The following is a 12,500-nucleotide window of genomic DNA, read 5'->3' as shown; positions in this document are numbered from 1 at the left end:
AGGAGGCAACGCAAAATGACAAAGACAACGCAATCAAGGATTTCAACATTGTTTGAGGCGATGAAGAATGAATAAATAACCAGGGAAAAAAGTCTAAAGTAAACAAAAGCAATGTAGTTTGTGATACCAATAGCAGATATGAAAATAAAGAATTATGAATAACGATATGATAATAATCTACACTGTTGTATTATATACTAGTTTAGGATGGTCTATCGGGTGGGCATACAAAATAGGTACAAACAAAATGACAGAATACCAAATACGACAAAAGAAGATTTCGAAGGAATGAACTTCCACATCAAATCATGAATTAATAAAGACCAAAATTAACTGTGGTAACCGGATTAAAAACTTATAAATCCATGAACAGTGCATAAGCTACATGCACACACATGCACCAACACAGTATACCTGTCATTGAATGGATATACAAACTTTTTACCTGATCAAGATTATCAGCCTGTGTCTGATTCTTCGAAATGTTGGCTCACCTGCAAAATAAAAAGAGAAGATCGTGAGTATATTTTTGAAATATATAAACACAAATTACACACACATACACACACACACCACACACACACACACACATATATATATAATATATATATATATATATATATATGTATATATATATATATATATATATATATATATATATATATATATATATGTACGTGCATGTATATATGTGAACAAATGTATGTAAACATTATATACATATATATATATATATATATATATAATATATATATAGATATATATATATATATATTATATATACGTATACTTATAAAATAACATAATAAAAACATACGTATATAGTATCTATCTATATCCAGATTGCAGCATTAATCAGGAACAATCGGAGCCAGGGGGTAAATGCCTCATTGCACCACAGTGGTGTAAGCCTTGACTGAAATAACTTAATAAACAGAATAACAGGTTATGTAAGACTAAGGTATATTCTAGTCAGGCCGAAAGCAATGTCAAATATCAGAACATAAAAAAATTTTCACTTATAAATATCTAACATTTCTATTAATTGTTTATGAAACCACTATACGAAGACACCTGAAAAACGTTGTGAAGTTCCCTTATTTATGATCTGTACAAGAATTCACACACAATTAACCCATAAATGTTTTCGAAATTAAGTAAATTCCTCTATCGGGTGCTACTTCCTTGGAATGGAACGGAGAATAATAATCACTGGCACATTCCCGCTGAAGATCTCCGCAACATTAGCAGCTTCGTAAACGTATTCTGAGCACTTCTAAACACACAAGATATATGATATTCATCACTTGTTTGTCTTCGTTCTCTGGCATTGATCGTTTTCCCTGCGATTGTGGATACCTGGGAGGATGGTTCACAGGACAGCAAGGTATTCGGTGCATTTAGATTTACTGTAAATTCAATTGCCACTGCTTGGTAATCGACTTTCGCCTCTGCTCTCACTGATAACATTTCTAGTATTGGTATAACATATATATATAATTCTATATATAATATATATATATATATATATATATTATAATATATATAATATATATATATATTATATATATATATATTGGTATTATATAATATCAGTATATATAGGCTCCACAAACGAATATTCAAGTTAACAGATCAAAATTAATTTTATCAATGTGCATTCCATTGTGGATCCTTGCTGCATACCTCCAATGTAATTGCGCCTTTTCACATTATATATACGTACATATATATATAATACAATTATATATATATCTTATATATATACGTGTGTGTGTGTGTGTGTGTGTATTACTTATATCACCTCATCCAGATAGCAGCCACAACTTGAACCACACAACACCAAACATTCAAGTAACACAGACACAGACCCAGTACACAGCAAGATCCGAGAGGTACCTCCTCAGAACCGCTGTGCAAATACAGAGCTATCAGGGCAATCACAGCAGGAGCGTGGACCCAATCTAGTACATTCCTCTACACATACAAAATGAGCACCCGGCACATTATCTTCAGGATATGTCGAGGACGACTGGAGGGATAAGGGGAGGGGGGGGGGGGGGGGACTCACCGAGTATCGGGAAAAAAGGGGTAGAGAGAGAGAGAGAGAGAGAGAGAGAGAGAGAGAGAGAGACAGAAGTTGCAGCTGAGTATCGGGAAAGATGATTAGGAAGGAAAGAGAGAGAGAGAGAGAGAGAGAGAGAGAGAGTTACAAGGATTAGGATGTCTCAAAGACGTATTAAGTCCCATCCGAGGAGACATCGTGTGCTCACTTATCTCTAGGAGCAGGTTTTACTGTTCATTCACAGTACTGAGAGAGAGAGAGAGAGAGAGAGAGAGAGAGAGAGAGAGTATGTGGAGCCGAGTATCGGGAAAGATGATTAGGAAGGGGAGAGAGAGAGAGAGAGAGAGAGAGAGAGAGAGAGAGAGAGAGAGAGAGATTCATCAAACGACGATTTCCTGTCCCCATTCCGTAGTGATTGTGTGTGTGTGTGTGTGTGTACATGTGTTTATGTGGTGTATGTGATTTAGACAATTGTGTGTGTACACATGTATTTGTGTGTGTAATTAAGAGAGAGAGAGAGAGAGAGAGAGAGAGAGAGAGAGAGAGAGACTGAATCCCACACCCCTTACAAGTATTTGGTAAAGCAAATGCTAAGAAGACCTGGACAAAGCAACAAACACGTCTAACTTAACTGTTCTTTGAACCGACCTTCCTCCTTACCAGAGGAAGTTCCCAAAGGGCCATGGGAGAAAAATGCTAAAATACGGGACAGACAGGTTACGTGCCTGAGAAAAACCTATTCTGAACACTTCCAAACACACAAGATGTGATATTTATCACTTGTTTGTCTTTGTTCCCAGTGACTGTGATTACGTGGGAGCATGGTTCACCAAACAAGGTATTCGGTGCATTTAAATTTACTGTAAATTCAATTGTCATTGCTTTTGGCAATTCACTTTTGCCTCTGCCCTTGCTGTAACATGTTTTTCAGAGAGTATATTTCTAGTATTGGTAAAACATTTATTAAAATTAATATAATAATATTATTATATATATATATATATATAATTTGTCTGCCTTGTTAGAAAAACTACATTTATGGTAAAAGTTATAAGTGTAAGACACACCACACCCACACACACACACACACACACACACACACATATATATATATATATATATATATATATATAGAATAGAGAGAGAGAGAGAGAGAGAGAGAGAGAGAGAGAGAGAGAGAGTCGGACATTCATGCATGACAGTACAATTCACCTAGGTTTTAATAGTACTTGATATGCTTTGGGATACGTACGTAAGTTTTTCTTCCCCCACTACTTCATTCAGTTGGCATTTTCCTAATTCATTATACACTTCGACATTCATTAATATTTACGTATCACATTCTTTCTAGTCTTTTTATTTCTTTATTTTTTTAATTTTTAAAAATTTTTTAAAGTCCTGTTTATCTCTACTTAAAGTGGCATGACATATGTTATACCATATAGATAACGTTATATGTTATACCTTATAGATATTATACCATATGGATAAATAAGCTAATAAACAAGTGGTCTATTTGAATTATAAAAACAACATGAACATTTTTGAAAGCTTATATAAGCATTCCATGTCTCGCGTAAACCATCAGTGGCATAACCCAACGCAACGCTTTCTAAAATAAAAAAAAAACACCTTCAAGTAAGTTGAAATTCAAGCCATGCAAACATTTCCTGTGGAGAGGCCGAGGTGAGAGTGTCGTCTCTTAAACGACCCCATTTTCTCCTCATAACGGCAGAATACCCGAACAGTCAGTCTCCTTGACCTGCTATTTATCACGGTGCGATAATCGCTATTCGGTTAACAAAAAGGAAAACGGAGAGGACACCAGCCTATACCCTTGCGGAATACCAGAGGACTCATTTCTAACGGGAAGTCAGTCGGTAACCTCCCGTTTTCTATGATAGCCGCGTCCTCTACGAACAGGAACCTACTTTGGTTTGCTTTGATGTCTTTGGTCGTTGTTACTCCTTGGCCAGACCAGAGGTACAAAATGAAAAGTTAGTTGGTATACGAGTCATGCAGTTTCAGGGCATGAGCAGAGTCATCGTCTTCTCACCCAGTGACACATAAGTCACTCTTTGGTCATGAAAGCTGAGGCGGTCTTCGGCGTAACGGTAAACATGGCAATTGACCGGTTCAACCGAGCTAGCTAGCGGCCTGCCTACCACCTACAATAACGGTAAGTCGCTGTATTCCTGATTAATTGAGCTAAGTCTATTGCACAATGCGATCCTGTGTGCGCCTCATACTCTAATTTCCATCCACGGCCCATGGTTTTATAATGACAAATAATAAAAAGGTGTATTTAAGAATGGCTAGAATTCTGATTGCACATAACTAGACAGTAAAAAGCCACTCACATACCACCGAAAATTAACAGCATTTATGGTCTGATTCCTCAGTGGTCATGGGGTGACATGTGGTCAGCCTCCTCCTCAATTAACTATTGACTTTTTATCTGCTTTCTTACAACAAAGGAACCGTTCTCACCGGCAGTTAACTGTGGGATTTCTGGCCAGCAATTCAATGGAAATCAAACAGAACAGGCCTGAATCATACCAACCCTGAATAAGCAATTCTGAGTTTATAGAGTCAACTTTTATCTCAGCTGAAAGCCTTTCATAAAATATGCTACCTCTATTTCGACTCAAAGCTTAATAATATATTGACAAGGGTCAGGGTCTCTCAAATCGACTCTTATGGCCACCAGGAAATACTGAGTTCGCTGTCTAAAAATGAACCTCTATCTCAATTTTTATGTCTCTATTTCAGTCTGTCTTGTTAACTCGTAACTCTGCTTCAAATTTACAAGGAGGAAGTCCTAATTCTTTTTATTCTGTACTGTAATCATGATCGACATGACAGGCAACGAAAATGTCTTTATTATAAGAAACCGTGTTTCATGAAACCTGCAAAGATGGTGAAGAAATATCATCATGGACGAATTGATTCATTAAAACGAATAAAACACTGACATTATAACTCAGATATTCCTTTTACTGCACTTCCGTTCATATTCACTTTCTTCCATCCTACTTCCCACCCTCTCTCCTAAAACAACTGATTCACAGAGCAACGGCGAGATTTTCCTCCTGTCACAACTTTCAAACCTTTTACTGTTCAATTTCCGCTTCAGAACTGAATGGCATCATAGGTCCCAGCGCTTGGCCACTGGCCTAAATTCTATATTCTATTCTATTCTATTCGTATGTCTTATGTAATCCTGCCACCGGTCTCGAAGCGCCTACAGCGTGAAAAACAAAACGACATCACGTCTACGTCTTTTAATTATGCATACAAGGATGGCACTGCATTTTACCGTGAATATTTGAAAATGTTCACAGACAAACTCTGTCGAGTTTTCCACGAAGTATGATATGCCGCATAAACCATTCATGCGGGCCAATACTAAAAAAAAAAGAAAAAAGAAAAAAAAGCGAGGGCCCGGCGCTGGCAACAATGACCTGACCTACAATTGTATGTTCCCGCACCATTCGTTCGTTTTTCGTTATGGATCGCTGCTCTCCCTCTACGAAACGCTCTACGAAACGCTCTCCGAAGGGTTGTTTAGGATCTCCCCCCCCCCCCCCCCCCCCCCCCCCCCTTCCCCTTATGACTACATTTCCAGGACAAACTGGATCAACAGACATCTCCTTCTCAGTCGTTTACGTAAATTAGTGATGGACCTAATTGCTGGGGGAACTGTTATGAGACCCAGTTGCTTAAACTCATTTCTGGAGACTCGGAAAATAATAAAAATAAGTTGAGACTCAACAAAAGAATGTCAGCGAGCTGAGGTAGACGAATCAAATTCCAGTGCTGCCTTACTCATTGGTTGGGCTGAAATACCAAGTGTGTGTGTGTGCGTGTGTGTGTCCGTGCCCTTGCGCCAGACAACCGTTTCTTGGCCCAAATACTCGCCGGAACCGAATTACAAAGGAGTAGGCACTATCTCTCTTGCTTTTAGCTTCTTCGTGATCGAAGGTATTCGCGAATTACGCCTGACATTCCTCTATAAACCCTCTGAGCTTTTAATGGCAGCAATTAATCTCAATAAATTTTTCAACGGATGTTCTGCAGATAGGTTGTTGCTAAAATGTCATTCGCTTAGCCGAGGGAAGGTCAATGGGACATCATAAGCGTGCTCAAGGTCTTGCAGAGACACAGAAAGTGTATAAAAGGGGCAAGAACTGCACCTTATCAAAATGTCGAACATAGCTGTCACTGGTAATGACGCCAATAATAATAATAATAATAATGATAATAATAATAATAATAATAATAATAATAATAATAATAACAGTCAACCCTTATTAAAATATCTCTAAATAGCTGTCACTGGTAATGACGCCAATAATAATAATAATAATAATAATAATAATAATAATAAATAATAATAATAATAATAATAATAATGAAATCTATAGACGAATCACCACTATCGCTATCATCATAAATAGCAAGATCAATCATTATGAAAAAGATGATCCATATATATATATATATATATATATATATATATCTATATATATATATATATATACACATAATGTAAAATATATAGACATACAAACTAAAACTGAACACCAAAAAAAGGTATATCGCAATTAAAGAAAATAGTACTGTATCACCCCACCAGCCAGCCAGCCAACCTGTTCTCCGGTGTCGATAACTATAGAAAATAAGCGGGGGAAAAAAAAAAAAATATATATATATATATATATATATATATATATATATATATATATATATATATATATATCTATACTTCGTATCTCCATTAGCAGCTGGTCACCGTACTCAAAAAAAAAAAAAAAAAAAAAAAAAAAAAAAAAAAAAAAAAAACAAAAAAAAAAAAAAAAAAAAAAAAAAATTTCCTTTGATCTATTATTTCCACAAGATGGACGCTGGCCAGGGCGACCCATAAGAGAAACGTAATAACTCCATTGAATGGCGCTTCCAAGACCCACCTCATTGTTTCTACCATTCATTAAAGTTTGTCCGCAATTGGATGCCCGTTGGGCCATGATGGGAATGGCCTCCGGATGACCGGGAATGGAGGAATGGAACGGGAATGATGATAAATGAGGCTTGCCAGATGCAAGGGGTTGGGGGGGGGGGGGGGGGGGGGGGCGGGGGGGGGGGGGGGGGGGGGGGGGGGTATTTGGAGGAGGGCACGCACGTGCGTGAGTTCCTGAGAAGGAATATGGGATTGTAAGGATATGTTTTTAGGAAAAGTAAATTTAAAGTTTGCGTGGCTTATGATGCAAGTGTTTACGAGATTGTATAAGACTTCCGCACTACTCGGTTTGCTGGGAATTTTATTTGGCTACAACTACAATTTGGGAGCTCATTCCTAGGTGTTACTACTGATAATCTAATCAATGGACTCACGTATTTTACCCATGGACTGTCTAGGAACCACTCATCTGTTTCATCACTCATGAATTATCTCCCCCCCCCCCCCTCTCTCTCTCTCTCTCTCTCTCTCTCTCTCTCTCTCTCTCTCTCTCTCTCTCTCTCTCTCTCCCAAAGCACACAAGAACAATAAAAGCTCAAACACCATGCAGTGTATGCCAACCGACGAACGAAGCCAAATTCCAACAAACTACAATAAACAGTAGTGTTAAACAGCACCAAAGAACAAAAGCAACATTCTTTTTCTACAAAGAAATTCAGTAGTAACATTCCAGGATCCATGCGAAATTCACAGTTGCGAATCACTGGTTTCCCCCAAAAAAAAGAAAAAGAAAAATTTTTTTACAACCATAAGCGTTCAGAATTCCGAATCAACTTTCATATTTGGAGGCAAACAAACAATCGCATTAAACCCAATTTTGCCCCCAAAAGCGCCCTCACTCCAGCAACAAAAACCGAAGAGGAAGCCTCAAAATAACAAGGGTACGTTCATTAGCGCTTAGCTCGACGGAGAATCGCGTTCTGTACGTCGGGAAAAGGAACGTAAATATAGCAATGCGAGAAATGGAAAGAATGGGAGATGAATTTTGTCCACTGAGATGATGTGGAAACCGAGATTGGGTGTCCATACTGCAGTAAAACACGTCCCAAATACACGTCTTCAACTTGTGACTTGCATGTCACAAACAAGTTAGAAACAAGTCAGCGAACTTGATTGGAGAGCGAAGCCTTGGCAAATGCTGGATATTTCGTCCCTAGACTGACGAATTGCGTGAGCCATTTTTTTTTTCTTTCTTTTCTCTGAGAAAATAGGCTTCAAAGATTTTGGTATTATTCAGAGGTTCTCATTGGCTCATCTTTCGGTGCCCCGCCCCGCCCCCTTTTGTGTGTGTGTGTGTGTGGTGTTGTGTGAGGGGGGGGGGGGGGGGGGGGGGGACAATCTGACAACGCAGACAGCTGAAATTCCGATGTTATAGAATATAAAAAAAACTGAGGCACTTTGACTGGAAAACTCAAACTTTTAAAACAAACAATAAATATACGCCAAAGAAATCGAGTTTTCTGTACAGTATTACAATGCTGTATGAGCTACGGCCCATGAAGCTTTCAGCCGCGGGCCGGCGGTGGCCTGTCCTATAGCGTTGCCAGAAGCAGTCGCCAAAATATTATTTACTCGTAATATGATTAGTATTCCGTACTAAACTTGCTTAGTATTTCACATTCCATACAGGGTTGGTTATTTATTTTTTTTCAACAAAAAATGTTTAAAAATCAGTTATTTGATTTTTTTTATTTATTTGTCTTTTCTTATTTGTTAGATGTTTTTTCAATCCTTTTTTTTTTCCTCAAAATGTATTTCATAACAGAATTACTATTGATTTATCTTTTAGGTTTCCAGTTCTGGCCTAAAGCATGTAGTACTTATAATTTTTTTATATCAAAATAAATAGATGCAGCACAGTTATGCTCAAGTTTTTATTAACCTCCAAACCATATTTTTCAATTTGTTTGCTTTTAAGCAAAAAAAAAAAAAAAAAAAACAATAAAATAAAAAAATAATGATTTTTAATGAAAAAATCAGATTTAATCACTTGATTAAATCCAGTTTGATTTAATCATTGCCAACCCTGATTAGATACCAAGCAAAAAATAAAATAATAAAAATCATGAGTTTTTTAATGAAAAAAATTAATGATGTAATCACTTGATTAAATCCAGTTTGATTTAATTATTGCCAACCTTGATTTCATACCAAGAGAAAAAATTAAAAATCATGAATCTTTAATGAAAAAATCAATGATTTAATCACTTGATTAAATCCAGCTTGATTTAATCATTGCCAACCTTGAATTCGTATCAAGCATGTTGCATGTCATACTAAGCATGCTTAGTATCCTGCATACCGGTCACAACTACCCAGCATAATCAGTAGGCAACAAAGAAACAGCTAAAGCCCAAAATACCCCTTTGAAACGTGAGAAAATCACCCCAGTAGCGGGAAACACTGCCGGAGGGGACCTGTGCACCGGCCGGATACTCACTAAGTCACGCTCCCCTAAACCCCCAAAAAGACAACCCCCAACTCCCCCATCCACCATCCACCAAAGCCACACCCCTCCCCTCCCTTTCTTAAACAAACCTTTTCTCATAGCAAGACCTCCAGCCACTCAAACCGGCTTCTCAAACCACAATGGCCGCAGCAACATCCTGTTTACCTGTGCCAAGGTAGCGGATTCGTGATCAGAACCCGATTGCCAATAACAAATAAATGATTGGAAATTATATATCTATTAATATATCTAATAAGTGATTCGCAGAGAGAGAGAGAGAGAGAGAGGAGTAAGTAATAATATATAATAATAATAATAATAATAATAATTCTTTATTTCCAATATTTTACATTGGGTATTCATAAAATATAAAGCTACAATTAGTAAAATCATCTTACAAATAGTTAAAATATTTGTTATTTTAGACATACAAAAGTTGTTTTAGGAATCAACAATTCGGCTAAAACTTTGTAATTAAAATAATTCATCAGTAATAAAAGAATATCATAAAATTAGAAAGCATTTACTTAAAATATAGTGAGTAAAAATTACTCTTCCCGAATATTGAAGTACATTGTCATAGACCACATAAGTTGTGTTAAAAAAAGTCATGTACAAATAGTATTAAATAATACAGAGTAATCAAATAAGCATACTAGATTATAAGGAAATCTTAATTTGTAAATAAAAGCCATCTTATCCATAAGTATTATCTAAAATAATTCCAACATCTATAAAAGTACGGTAGTGCCTTCAAAAGCACTTTTAATAAGACAATTAAGCATAACGTTCTTACATTAATCGGAACCATAAATTTAAAGTTAGTTTCTTTAAGTGTACATTAAAAGCAGCGAGAGAGGATTTTTTGTTTAATTGTGCCTGGTACTTTATTGTATAATGCTGGGCCTCGAATACTAAACTGGCGGGAGCCTATCTCTGTTTTCGCCCTTTCTACATACAGATTTTTCCTGCTGTCGAGTAGAAACCCCACCATTAACTGCGTATACTGTTGGAAAATCATATAACCATTCAGGAGTTATTTTACGTATTGTTTTGAATACCAAATTACAGACATCTATGGTATATTTGTCTTTTATCTTTAACCATTCTAATTTTTTTGAGGTAAGGGGATATGTGGTCATGTTTTTTTGTTTTTACATTACCAATAGCCACTCGGGCGGCAAAGTTTTGAAGTTTTTTGAACCCTTTCATTTTGTGTAGAGCCAGTTACTCCCCAAATTCTTAAACATTAGTTATTATTAACTCATAGCCAGCGACTGAACAACTATTTTACGCGTAGAAGAATCAAATGAGTCTTTTTACTCTATTTAAATAAATTAAAGTACCATCACTTTCTTATAAATTTCATCTATATGCATTTCAAACGTCATATATCTGTCAAAATAAACCCCTAGATTTTTTACAGCTCTCATGGGTTTAATCATATTTCCATTAAAATCTATTTGCACATTGTCTCCAATTTCTGATATATATTGTCGGGAACCTATTAAAATGAATTGTGTTTTTTTCTCATTAAGAAGCAAACCATTAGTTAAGAAGTAGTATTTGGCCTTCTTTAGTATGTATTCTGCCCTATGAATTAGTTCGTCTATTTCATTTACAAATCCTTCAATTAAGATCTGGGTGTCGTCGGCATATTGGATGACGAAACAGCCGGGTAGTGATTTTACCAGATCATTGACATAAATTACAAAGAGTATTGGGCCAAGAATAGAGCCCTGGGGTACACCAACTCTACAGTTTTTTGGAAGACACAATTTGACCCATTCTAACTGACTGGGATCTGTTAGTAGGTAACTCATAAACCAGAGTGGATCTATACTCAGTGATGCACATTTATCAAATAAAATATTATGATTCACGCTGTCGAAGGCTTTTGAGAGGTCAAGTAAAAGGAGTAGTGAGACTTTCTTATTATCCATGTTATTATAAATCTTATCTGATATTTTTAATAGAGCCGTTTCAGTTGATAATTTTGGGTCTGAAGCCGTGTTGACTTTGTGAGATTAGACCATTTGTCTCTAGAAAATCAGTTAATTGAATAGCAATTATTTTTTTCCAGAACTTTAGATAATACCGGTAGCAAGATATAGGACGATAATTGGAGACGTCTTCCATATCACCACTCTTAAAAACAGGAATTACGTGGGGATTTTTTCCATAACCCCGGATACTGTTTAGTGGCTATGGATGTGTTAATTATAACTGTAAGGTAAAATGCGATAATATATAACCCATCCCTAATGAAACGCAAACTAATCCCGTCAGATCCAAAGGCATTTGTGCTTTTAAGATTTTTTATAATTAAGATGACAGTATTACAATCAACAGGAGTAGGTTTAAAACTATCTAATTCTCTAACTGGAATATTACGTACTGTTTCAGTAGAGATATTACATTTCCTAATTTCCTCTTGGGTTTTTTTCGAAAGTTTTTTTCCCCGACCTCAGCGAAAAAATCATTGAATTTTTTCAGCCTTAGAGTGTACATTAGTTACTGCTGGCAATAGCATAGAGCTCCTATCTGTTTGTTGTCCATTAAATAGCATATTTTTTGTTATTTTCCAAGTAGCAGAAACATTGCCTTTAGCTTTCTGATATTCGCTTTTGTAATACTGCTTACGGCCTCCCGCTAACTTTGAATTTACTCTCTTCTTCAGGTCTTTATGTTTTTCTCTCAAGGAGATGTTAAAAGTTTGATTTTTTAACTCACTTTTCAATCTGTCTCTTTCTTTCATGTCTCGTTTTATTTCATCTGTTATCCACGGCGCAGGGGGACGAACGATTTCTTTTCGTTACAACTGGAGCACAAATGTTTAGACACGATGTAAAGACGTCGTTTAAAGTTCCAACTTGGTTTGTTTACATTGTCAGTATTTAATATACCATTTAATATATTTACGTTATTCGTGAGGAGATCACAAAGAAAGTCTGGAGAATAATTTT

The 12,500-nt window shown here is 36.3% G+C and overlaps 1 protein-coding gene across 7 annotated transcripts in view; it reads right to left on the bottom strand.

Annotated features, from left to right (window-relative positions):
• Nucleotides 1-12,500, bottom strand: part of LOC135210252 (balbiani ring protein 3-like) — a 524,789-nt gene that overhangs the window by 502,872 nt on the left and 9,417 nt on the right. Inside the window, exon 1 of one of the 7 annotated variants that reach the window (XM_064243102.1) lies at nucleotides 446-465. The exons of the other annotated variants lie outside the window; for them this stretch is intronic. The gene's annotated coding sequence lies outside the window, so the exon portion shown is untranslated. Of the gene's footprint in view, nucleotides 1-445; nucleotides 466-12,500 lie in introns of those variants that run through there. 7 annotated transcript variants of the gene reach the window in all.

This window comes from Macrobrachium nipponense, chromosome 39, assembly GCF_015104395.2.
Source record: "Macrobrachium nipponense isolate FS-2020 chromosome 39, ASM1510439v2, whole genome shotgun sequence".
NCBI lineage: Eukaryota > Metazoa > Arthropoda > Malacostraca > Decapoda > Palaemonidae > Macrobrachium > Macrobrachium nipponense.
Note: the sequence above shows the minus strand (reverse complement) of the source record. Positions and strands in the feature narration are given on the sequence as shown.